Source organism: Eublepharis macularius, chromosome 15, assembly GCF_028583425.1.
Source record: "Eublepharis macularius isolate TG4126 chromosome 15, MPM_Emac_v1.0, whole genome shotgun sequence".
Classification (NCBI taxonomy): Eukaryota; Metazoa; Chordata; class Lepidosauria; order Squamata; family Eublepharidae; genus Eublepharis; species Eublepharis macularius.
The window spans coordinates 57,418,375-57,430,693 of record NC_072804.1 but is presented as its reverse complement, the minus strand read 5'-3'; the positions used below and the strand labels follow the sequence as shown (position 1 = coordinate 57,430,693).

Below are 12,319 nucleotides of genomic sequence, written 5' to 3'. Positions count from 1 at the left end.
AACTGGCTCTTCCCCTAATGGATGAGTCAGACCTGTACCTGTAACGCCGAACCCCATTGCTGCTTTGCTTCCCTTCTCCTTGATGCAGAGGGCAAGGAGTTGCCCCTGTTCTAAAATGTGAAAATGGAGGCTTCCAGTGGAGTCGCTGCAGGGGAAACTGGGATCAGGGCCGTCAGGCCACCTGCGCCCACTGAAGGTGCCGTTACTAATAACGCCGCTGTTTCCAGCATCACTGGGAGGCTGAAAGGGTGATTGCGCCTCTGCTCTGTGCTGGATTCCTCAGAGCTTTGAGGGTCCGGAGGAATTTTCTTTCCTGTGGGCTGGTAGCCAGACGTGTGGACACTCTCTGCTGGCTCGCCTTTGCAGCTGTGATTTCCTCCATTCTCCAGGCATTTCTGATATGGCAGACTTTCACTACTTTTTGTGGTGTGCTCTGATCCAGCTGTGATCCAGAGTAATTTGCAGGTAGAAATCAGAGGTGCTGGACTTAGAGTTGAATCATCTTAACTGGGCTTGATAGGGTGTCAGTTGCTTTGTGCAGGGGGTGAGTGGTCCTCAAGTTCCAAAACATTTTGGACTATTTTGCGACTACAGACTAACACGGCTAACTCCTTAAGTTCCAAGGTCCCTTGATTGTCTTCCTTCTGTCTGCCTAGAAGGGGCAGATCTTACCATAAATGGTTCTTCTCCCCGCCTCCACCTGTTGTGCCTATGTGACCTTCCCCAGAGTTTCTTAGGATTATGTTCTTAGAGAATATTGTTTATATTTATTAATGCTTTTCCATCCCGCTTTTCAACCATACAACTACTCTTTCTCCTCTTTCCAATATTTTAGCCACTTTTGTGGAGCTTGGTTCTGCTATAATGCATCCTCTCCCAACATTTTGTAAACTGTTCCTGCTCACCATTTTGTAATTTACTACACAATTAAAGAAAAACCACCCTGGTACAAATATATGCCGTTTACTGGAAATGTTTCTTGTCTTGAAGTGGTGGTGGTTCAGACATATTCTGGGCATGGGAGCAGGGGTCACTGCGGGTGTGTGTGTGTGTGGGGCGTAGTTGTGAATTGCCTGCATGGTGCAGGGGGTTGGACTAGATGACCCTGGAGGTGCCTTCCAACTCTGTGATTCTGAGTCTTCGGTTCTGGCTGCTGCTTGTCCTTATGTGTCTTGGGGTCATGTTAGAGAGGAAGAAAAACAAAGGGAAACAGGAGCTCGCCTCTTCTGTAAAGAACAGAAATCATGGGGAAATGAAGTGTGACTGTGAATTGCCTGCTAATTAGTCCTGCCTTTGATACACGATATGACACATTCTGTGATCCAGGAGGGCTCTGGGGCCATTCTGGACTTTGCTACAGCGTGCGTATGTCAGATCCCAGGAGTCTTTGGAAACCCACTTGGACTGAAGTGGGAGAGCTGGCAAGGCCCCTTCTCACGCCATGGTTTTGTACAAGGAGCAGAGGAAGTTTTGTGAAGGTGGCTCTGTGGTGGTGAAGCCGCTCGGTCTCGTGTTTGGGCTGGGCGAGGAGGGATCGGCTTCTCTTTGTCTCTCCCCTCATGCTTTGCATGTTTGTCCTGAAGCAGGAATGACTGAGGGGTTCTAGCCACAGTTCTGTCTTTGTTTCCTTAGCAAGTGTGATGCAAATAATGTGAAATTACCAATGGAATTTGAAAAGACACCCTCCTTCCTGACTAGTTGGGGGACTAGTTGGAGGTTTTCCCTTGGCCATTCCACTCAGGTCAACTGGTGGCCTTTACAGCCAATGCCAGACAGAAAGTAAACTGGGTTATCTGTCCTGCGTGTGTGTGAGAGGTGGGCGGGGGAATGTGTGAGCAGGATCGAGAGCTCTTTTGGGGTCTGCCTAGCCTGCATCTGGGAATCGAGGGCACCGCAGAGGTGCTGAGTGTGTGCAAGCATGTCCTCAGATTGCACTAATGTGACAGGTGAGTCCCAGTGGGGCATTAGTCTTCTCGCAAAACACAGAGAGTCGTAGGGCCCCTTTAAAGATGATTGTGGCAGAAGCTTTCATGGGCTAGAGCCCCTTTGTTAGAATAGTCTACTTTGATCGTGATCTTGCTGCCCCATGCAGTGGATTTTAATTGCAGCACACTGCAAGAGACTTTTTGGCCAGGTGCATGGGAGAGAAGCACCAGGAAAAAATCTGCCAGACTGCAGAGATGGCGGTTGCCAGCCTCCCTGGGTCCTTGCCCTGAGCTGTGGCCAGCTCCTGTTTTCTCTGTATCTTCCCAAGGATGCCCAGTTCTAGCGGAAGGGATAGGAGAGGTGGAGAAGGAAAGGCCCAGAGGGTACAGCTTTCTTCTTCCTCCTCTCCTTCATAGAGAATTAATAAACGGGTTCTTCAAAGTCTATCCATGAGAGAGGTTGTATTTGAACGTGGTCTGGAGTTCAGACCCTTGGCACATCAGGTATGTTTGGTCCTGCCCCTGACGTTGTCAGTTTAAAAGGCTCTTGGGTAGGGGCTGCTCAACACCTCCTCTTTGAGGCCCCTGCTGAGACGTGATGGGGCAGAGGTTGGTGTGGTGGGGCACAAACTAGTTTCAGATGAAGACCAAATAGCAGGGAAAGGGTTGTGTTTACATTAACCTTTTGTCCCCTTTTGGAATTAATGCTTTTCATCCTTCCGTTTATTCAGCTCTGTAATTATGCCTCGTTTGCATCTCCCTTTATGTCCTCCGCTTTATACTGGGAATGGCTTCTCCACAGCCATAGGGCAATGCAGCAATTGTGGAGGACTCTGTTTGTGTTAAAACCCAGGGTGGGGTTGTGTCTGAAGGGTTCTGTAGGGTAATGATCATCTGGAAATGTGCGTGGGGGAAGAAGGTGGGTTGCACTCTTAACCTCCTCCTGCTACCTCTGAGAATCTACTTATTATTAACAGCCTTTCCTACACTCAGAGTAGTTTGACAGCAGGCAATAAAACAATCACCTCCTCAGTAAACACTAAGATGCACCAGTAAAGTACAAGCAAATATAGAAACATCACAAGCCTTCTCAGCAAAATGCCAACAGAAGAGCTTCAGTTAACTCAATTGAAGGAAAAACCTCTCCCATCCTCTGGAGAAGCTCAAAAGCATCGTGGCTTTCCCTACCTCTTCGGGGGGGGGGGCGTTGTTCCAGAGGGCAGGAGCCAGGACCCTTGTCATCCTCCCTTGGCAAGAAGCGCTTGCTGATTAGGAAACACAGGTGTGTGTGTGTGTGGGGGGGGAGTCTTTCAGGAAAGTAGACTTCAGGTGGAGAAGGCAGCTGTGTTGCCACGCAGGTGCTGTGCTGCCGTTTCCTGTAGGCAATCCAAGTAGAGCTGAAAACTAGAGTTCGTGTGTTGTAACCTTACGTACAGTGGGGGCACAGTAGTGGCATCCCCGCCATCTTTCAGAGAGGGGAAAGGACAGAAGAAGAGATTAAAAATTAGGAGGGCCTTTTGTTGTTTGTTGGGTTGAAGGCGTGTGCTGGGGCTGGAAGGAAGAAGGCCACGGTCTCCACAAAAGCAAATGCTTTCAAGTGAGGTCTAAGCAGCAGAATTTTTTTTTTGGTATTTGTGTTCCGGGACCAGCTTCTGGGCCTGCCTGCCAAAGCTTGCACTTTAGTCACTGCAGAGGAGCAGATGTGAAGAAACTTCCACCCAGCCAAGGGAGGGGTTATCAGCCATGTAATTGGACAGAGGATGGGCTAAAAAGCCGTGAATGGGTGCTCAGCACCTCCCTTCTCAATGCAGTACAGAGACCAGATCAAGATGAGGTCCCACACAGAGGAATGTGTTTGTAAGTCTGTGTGCATTTCTCCTCTTTCCCACAGCATCCCCCCTCCCTATTTTTGAGTCTCTTTCTTCTGGGATTGCTCATATCTGTCTTGACTGCCCTCACCCACTTTGGTACCACGGGGGCGGGGGGCGGGAAAGCCACATTCTGAGAGTGCGTCCTCTTCAGGCAGATCTGCTGTGTGTGCCTTGAGAATTGCAGTTGCTTGGGGGTCGGGGGTTATCAGCTGACTCCTGACTGATGGAGATCACCACGTGAAGTCAGAAACGGTGTTCTTTCCGCAATGGAAATTGGGCTGGTTTAAGAGGCAATGGTTTATTTCTGTGTCTTGTTCTCTGGAGCCCGTGACGTATCAGCTCTTCCTACAGCTCTAACCTGCTTCAGGTTAGAGGAAAAGAGCGATGCTTTGGTTGCGCAGAGGGCTTTTAACACTTTGGGGGGGGGGGTTGAGTTGGCTGGATTTGGAATGCGTCTTGGGGAGAGTTTTGAACTACAGAAGCGCTTCATGATACGGGTGACTTCGAGGGTGTGGATGGAAACTGAATACCACAGAGATGATGGGCTCTGTGAGAAACGCAGACTCAGCCCTTGGAGATCAAGTTAAGGCTGTCTGCCACGCTGTGTGTCCGCAACATTTTCGGCAAGCCATTAATATGCCTGGGGATGTTTGGGAAGCCGGAGGCGGCTCTCTGAGGAACTTCGAGTCACAGGGAAACTAAGACTGAGAATGTCTGCGTAGCTTCTCCTCTCCCCGGGCAGACAGTGGAAATAGACTGAATTATGCAAAGTACGTTTAATTGGTAATTTGGTTTAATTTGCATAATGTTAAGGTGCTGAACTTAGCTTTGCTATTGGTGCAGATTTGTGAATTTTTATTTTCTACTCTAGGCTTCCCCCCCCCCCCCCAGTAGAGCTACTTGAGAAGGAGATGAAGGATGGTGGCCCATTCTTTCCTCCCAGTTCTGTAAAGTGAAGTATGCTAGTCAGTTCCACTGCCACTCTTCCCAGTTCATTTTATTCTCCTCTACACGTGCCTGTGTGATAGGTAGCTTGTTTGACTCTGGGGTCCCCGGCGCATTCAGCAAGCTTCTCAGGCCCAGCAGCCCATGTTGAGCATCTGCCCCTGGGCAGAACTGCTGGTGTTCTCAGGTGTGACCATCAGACGGGCCCGGAGAGTAGGTGCCTGGGACTCTTCCAGATCTGGCATCGCAGTGGCAAAAGAGGGCAGCGCCTGTTCCGCAGCCTGGGTGGCTTCTGGGCAAACCCCAGACAAGCAAGGCACCTCTTGTCCGTTGTGTGCCCCAATAGGAATGATGTGCTCACGATCTTGCATTGAGGGGCCGTTTCCTGAATCTTGCCAGTGACAGGATATTGGCAATTGAAGAGGCTCCTCTCTCCTGCCGAGCAGGGAGGAAAGGGCATCAGTTCTCTGGAACAGGTGATGTTATTCCACATTGGATGAGCTAAAAAAAAAAAGTTAATTTTTTTAAATCTCAGAGGCGGTCCCTCCGCTGTGCAGGAAAGCCTGTCCTGTTTCACTGAGGTGTTCCTGCTATGGCAAACTATTTCTGCTTTCACTTGCCCCTGGTTTTCCCTTGAAGCAAGTAACACCGCTTCTTCCTTTCTTTTTGCCCCTGCCCCCTGCCATTTCAAGGGGGTGTGGCTGTGCGTGTGGTCTCTTGCAGCTTACGACTGCCAATTTGGGGGTAGGACGCTGACTGGCACCCTTTCATTATGCCTGGATTCTGCTCAGCGAGGCTCTCCCCACCCCCGGGAGAAGTGTTTTGAGTGTGTTGTCTATATTCATAGTTACTTCCTGGGAGCCAGTTGGGAGCTGGCCGAGAGGCCATGTGTACCTTTCTCTGAGCCCAGGTCCTACACAGCAAATAACTACCCTGCCCTTTTAACGTGACTCTCTTGGGGTTCGGAATACCTGTGCTCCTCAGCTGTGCTTGAGCACAGTGTTGGCAAGGGTGTCAGTGCGGATCGAGGCTGGACATCTGGGGCTGCTGTTGGATGTGGCTCAGGTCTTCTGTCTGGCAGCTCAGCTCTAGCCCTAAAGCCCCTCTTAATCCGATTTCAGGTGTGACGGCCCTAGAACTAGCTGGGTACATTTGGGGTCAGGGCAGACTTCGGCTCTGCCAAGTGTTTTCTGAAAGATTCGTTGAAGGGATAGAGAATGCTTCTGCCGACTTTTGTAGGTCACCAGTTCAAATCCAGTGCGGCAGCTGAAGCCATTGTGACAAGTCCAGCATGAATCACAAAGCAGCAGGCTGGGAGCTGTTCCGGTGGCCGGGTGCCAGCATTGCCACCAGCAACCTGGGCGTTGGGGTTACGGAGGCAGGCTTTGAGGTTGTGGCTCTTTCCCAGACATGCCCTGTGCTTGCCTCTGTTGACCGTATTTCTGTATTGATCAGTCGTAAAGATACCATCTTGACCCTGTTCGGTCTGGCAAAACCTGACTTGCCATTTCAAGAGGCGTTCCTTTCCCTCCTCGTCTTTCTTGCTGTACTTCAGGAGTTTCCTGTTCTTAAAAATAAAAATTGGGGTTTTTTTATCACAGTGTATTTACATAAGGCTTTGTTGTGCTCCCACCCTGAGTGCTGTCTCTTTATCAACCTACTCAGTGTAAAACAGAGAAAACATTTATTTTGTTTACTTCATTCCCCCCACCTTTCTCCCCACCGGGGACCTGAAGGAGCATGCATCGTTCTCCTCTCCTCCATTTTATCTCACAACAACCCTGTGAGGCAGGGGAGGTGGATTGTGTGTGACTGGCCCAAGATCGTCCAGCCGGCTTCCCGGCAGAGGAGAGGAATTGGGTCCTGGGTCCCCCAGGCCGCAGTCTGCCACGCTAAGCACCCCACTGCCCGGGCTCCCCTTAGAGTGTGTGGGTTGGGCCTCATCTGTCACCCCCCCTTTCTGTTCTGGAAGGGGCTGCTTGGGCTGCTTGTGTTTCAGGCTGTGCTGTTTCCCACCTGAGATTCAGCGCTGGCTGTTCCTTCAAAGGCTGCTGCAGCTGAAATGTGGTTCCTTTCATTTCGTAGTGCGAGGCGGCTTCCACGGGCAGGTTCTGGGCCTCCGACCGGCCCACCCCTGCTTTAAACTGCTGGTCCCTGATGGGGGTGAGAGGAGGGAGGTTGTACATCATGTCGGGGGCCTGCTCTTGTAAGGGCTGCTGTGTGCCAAGGCGGAGTCCTCAGAACGAACCCTTACTGCCCTCTCTGAGGCCTCTGTAGGGATGACTAAATATAGGGATGGTAGGGACCGTTTTGGAGGACCCCTCCCTCCCCGTGCCGCTAAAAAAAAATCCCTGTGTTGTGATGGCTACAGGTCCAAATGCCTTGAGCCAGTTGAGTCGCTTTCTACAAGGCCTGCGGAGCAACCTGTGCTTGTCCTACATAGGACAGGGCCCCTCCTGGCCACCAGATGCTTCTGAGAGCAAAGAACTGCTGTGGACCATCATTCTTTGGATGAGCCTCCCACCTGAGCAGGCATCTCTTTGGCTGCTGCCGGCTTTTGTTTTCTGTGGGTGATCTTTCTGGATCTCCTTCCTAAGCTGCTTTTTGGCCATTATGTTTGCTTGACTCTCCCTCTGTCGCAGAGGGAGTCGGCCACCTCCTGCTCTTGAGAAACACCTTTATTTTGCTCCACTTGCAGTCAGATCAGGACAAGGAGGGCATTTGGTTGAAGGAGGCCCAAGAAGTAACCGAGCCAGTCCTGCCAGTGTTTGGACGCCACTGTTCCTGCAGGACCTTCCTGCCAGCGTGCCAGTGGCTCCTGCACATGACTGCTGCCAGAAACACTCAGCGCTTTGAAGGATCGGTCCCTACTCAGTCCTGTCTGGCCTCCCGTTTTTGCTCTCTACTGCCAGGGCAGGAAGGGCCCCCTCTTCCAATAGGGCTTTCTGACCATGGCAGATACAGAAGACAAAAGACATCCATCCCCACCCCCCCCACCCCCGACCTGAGCTGCTCCATTGCTTCTTTGCCAGGCAGGTTTAGACTTTGGAGAAGGAAACCAGGCCACAGACTCGGCTATTCAGATCCCAGCTTCGTCTTGTTGGCCAAAGAAGGCTGGGTAACATTGTCCCCAGTCATGCTCATGCGAATACTCCAGCGCTGCCTTGTAGCTGTGCCGGCTTGGAAGATGGGCTGCAGATTTAATAAACACAATTAATTGTTTTTCATAAATAAAACCAAGGCTCGGGGGCAGTCAACAAGTATACTGGAAAGGCACAATAATAACAGCTGAGCGTATATACTGCTTTTTAAGATGACACAGTAGAGCGGAGAACAGTGTTATTATTATCCCCGCAATACAGCCGGGGGGCTGGGCTGGGAGGAGGGGCTTACCCAAGGCCACCTGCTGAGCTTCTCCTGGTGGTAGTGGGATTTGATTCACACTACAAGCACTTAACCACTATGCTACAGCAACTCCCATGTAAACATGACGTTAGAGGAATGAGGCAGGAGTACAGGTTTCTCTGGAAAGGAGAGCAACAGTGAGTGATTCTGCACACGTTGGATAATGCACTTCCAATCCTCTTTATAGATCATTTGGAACGGATTTTTTTGTGTGCGGAACAAAAAATCCACCTCAAACGATTGATAAAGTGCATTGAAAGTGCAGTATCCAACGTGTGCGGAATCAGCCAGTGCCACTCCACCACAGAGTGTGGGGCTGCGGGAGGAGAGACTGTGTGTGTGTGCGTGCGAGCAGGCATTCATGTTGTACATGCACTGCAGGAATTGAGCCCTGGCTCTTCCTCCAGCTGTAGGAAGCAGCACCAGGAGGAGCTCCCTGGGACAACTGCCCCTGCTGCTGACATCCCAGGAGCCTGTCCTGCTGGGAAGACCCAGCAGAAGATGTTGGCACTCTGAAACGGTACTTGAGCAGGGTGGAAGGGGGGGGGAGGCTTGGAGGGACAGGCTAGCAGTGGCCTGCGGGCTCCTTTCTCACACTCACGCAAGCCACATTAATGGCTCAATAGGATGCTGATTTTCTGCTCCTGCTCGGACTCCCGACGCGAGGGGGTTCCAGACCAGCTTCCCCATCCTGTGCTGGTCTGTCCTCAGGCAGTCAGGCCCTGAATGGCTGGCACGGCCGTCTGCCTGGCTTCTAATGCTGCGCTGAGGCAACCCCTTATCAGATTTCTCAGACAAACCAGGGTGGAGGGATTTTGCAGTGCAGAAAAGCTTTAACTTCTGACCTCCAGAGGAGATCAGCTTTGAGGGCACAACTTGAGGCACAGGGGAGAGGCTTGGCAGAAGCCCGAGTCATGAACGATCCCTCTTGGTTGACATTTTCACTTACAAAAACAGAGTGAATGTGCTGATGGAGGTCAAATTTTTTTGTTACCGCAAAGCCCAGGGGAAAGTTTGCCCCCGGGGCGGAGGAGAGCGCAGTTCATCTCGGATGAGTCACTGATGGCCTGCTTGGGTTGACCGGGTGTTCACGCTCTCTCCTTTCTTGAAGTGTCTTCTTTTGTGCTTGCTGAGGGTGTGGGTTGAACAAACATGGCGGGGACCTTTACACCCGCCTGGCTGAGTCTGTTTAGGTCCTTTCCTCTGTGCTGACCCTCAGAGCTGTGACTCCTCCTGGGGCGATTCTGCCCTGGATCTCTCAGGCTCTTCGGATATTCACATTGCTTAGAAGGTGCAACAGCAGTCTTTATTCTCATACTGCTTAGTTTGAGCTGAGATGCCAGCCGGGCTGTGCTGCTTTTCTGTGTTGATAAAGTGCCTTATCCGCCCAACCGTTGTGCAGTTGCCACAGCATATGGCAGCCACTGCCCGTCTGCCTGCAGGGCCTCCCTGGAGCAAATGGTGTGTGTTTGTGTATGGGGGGCGGGGGGGGACCTGTATTTTTCGGCTCTGGCAGTCGAGGCTTCTGGAGTCTCTATTGCTTACAAGACTTCTCCAGTTCCACGAAGGGCATTTGTGTTAAGCACTTTTTGAACCCTGATGCCTGAAAGGAAGTCTCTTCCTCCTGGCTCGGGTTTGGCCGCCTTTGATATTTTAGGCCTGCTGGCTCATCAGATGTGCTCCAAGAAGCCATGTGTCAGAACTTCAGGTGGAATATAAAGCCTGAAGCTTTGTATTTGACTTGGGGCTTGACAAAATACTCCGCCTGGCTGGCTTATGAAGTGTATTTGTTTCATTTATGTTGTTATAGTCCGCCTTTTTCACTGAGACTAGAGGTGGATTACCCAGTATAAGTTAATGCCTATCAGTGACTGTGCTCAGTTCAAGATATTGATTGTCACATACAAACCTCTTCATGGCCATGGTCCGGCATACCTAGGGGACCGTAGGTACCTCCCTATGTCCCTCCACGGCAACTTTGCTCACCTGAACAGGGCCTCCTGCAGGTGCCACCCTGCACATGGGCCAAATCAACAGCAGCCCATACACAGGCTTTCTCAGTGGTGGCCCCTACCTACCCTGTGGATCTGCTTACCTGAAGAGGTCAGGAAAGCTTCCACTCTCCTGGCTTTCCACAAACAAGGCAAAACCCAATTATTCAAAAAGGCTTTTTACTGAGATGGGAGGGCTATGTTGTAGGGAGGGGGTCTCAGATGCTTCACGAATGAGTTAGGGACCATAGACTTCACCACTATGTTGCCTTACACATTATCTGTTGCTCTAAATATGTGCTCCTATGAGCTCCCTGTGCTTCATGTTGTCTGATGTCGGCCCTAGAATTGCTTATGTTCTGTTCCAGCATTTCTTCATCTCTCTATTGGATTCTTAGTAACATTATGCCTTTGCAAACTTGTATTTATTCACCCTATGGCATTGTTTATGAAAATGTCTTGGATATTGACTGTACTAATCTCACATTGTGTAATCCACCTTGAATCTCAGTGAGAAAGGCGGGCTATAAATGACATAAATAAATAAAAGAATGGAACATCCAATAAACATCTGAAACAGAGCTGAAACAAAGCATAGGTGTTAACATGGCACATTAAATGGTGCAGAAATTACATAGCAGAATCATACATACAGCAACAGCCAGTACTTAGTTTACAGACTAGTGTAGTCTACCGTGCCTGTCCCTTTACCAAAGCATTTTAAAACCATTTTGATTTAGTACAGCCCATTACCTGTGAAAAAATGCCCTCCTGAATAATTAAGTTTTGCATAGTTTGCGAAATGTGAGTACAATGGGTGCCACTTGCCTCTGACCTAAACCAGCAGGGAATCTCTGGAGCCAGTCGCTTCTGGATCTGTCCTGGGGTCCTGACATGTGAGTTCCTAAGGGTGCCAGCATGTATAAGAGGCCTGTCTTTCAAGAAGCAGGACAAAGCAGCTTTGAGTGTGTCTGTTGTGTGGTGTTTGCCTGGGAGCTGGGATACCCAGATTCAAACCCTCACTTGGCTATGAAACTTACCCTGTGACCTGGGGCCAGTCACTTTTTTTAGCCCAGCCTACCTCACAGGATTGTTGCCAGGACAAAAGTGCAGGTGTAACGAGTCAGTTCCCGTGTCTAAAACCAAGTTTCAACTTGCCAAGAGAAAGATGGATCTCTCTCCGGGGAAGCAGAAAGCAGTTAGTCTTTAGACCTGTCAAACAGATAAGTTCTTTGAACCAGCTGTTTATCAGTACATTTATTTATATAGGGTTCAATATTGCTTTGCAACTCCTTATCAAACACACAGACACTAATCTAGAGTTTATTTCACTTTATTGAAAATACACCCTAGTTTTTAATGAAGCAAGCAATCAAAATATAAATGGCTATTAATATGAATCCTATAACAATAGAACATAGAAAGGCAATAAGAAATAAGTTCACTAACATTTCTCAATAAATCCTAAGTTTAACATTGCTCAAAGTTTCTATGAAATACATAGGTAGAAATAGTTTCTCACCTAGATTCTCTCAAGAGATTTCTTCCATCAGTACCCTGCTTATTCTTTCTGTGTTTGCAATGATATACCTAATCATATGCAAATATTTAGGGTCTATTCACATGATAGCACAAACAAATATTGATTGGTTTGACACTTCACTGAATATTCATAATTTCATAGTACAGCCTTCCAATTAGTTAAAAAAATATGTCATAATCTGTACTTCACAACAAAACTACAAATCTCCAACAAGTGTCAGGAAAAGTTAAGTTGGACGATCACCATTGGTTGAATCTCTGATAGAGGAACATCAATCTCAGTAGAGTCCACTATTTTAATTAATTGTCAAAGGATGAAAGCACACCTGCTGAATTACCTTATACATAGAAAAAATACACTGAAAGTTCATGTAAAGTTTAAAAGTTCATCTAGAGTATAGAAGCTAGGCCTAGTATTGTTCAGTATTGATTATTGGCATATGATTTTAATCTATATTGGCATAACACAGGGGCAGAGAACCACGTGTGCTATGCTTAGCTTGGAAGAAGGGCGGGATAAAAACATAGGGGCAAGGGTGGTTATTTGTGCACATGGAAGGCTTTTTCTAGCACAAATGTTTTCACTTCTCGTGAGCCAGTGCTTTGCATACTGCCCATATTTTTTTGGGGGGGGGGTGTC

The 12,319-nt window shown here is 49.1% G+C and overlaps 1 protein-coding gene across 3 annotated transcripts in view; it reads left to right on the top strand.

The window, feature by feature from the left end:
- Positions 1 to 12,319, top strand: part of PAK4 (p21 (RAC1) activated kinase 4) — a 56,680-nt gene that overhangs the window by 25,937 nt on the left and 18,424 nt on the right. The window lies entirely within an intron of this gene.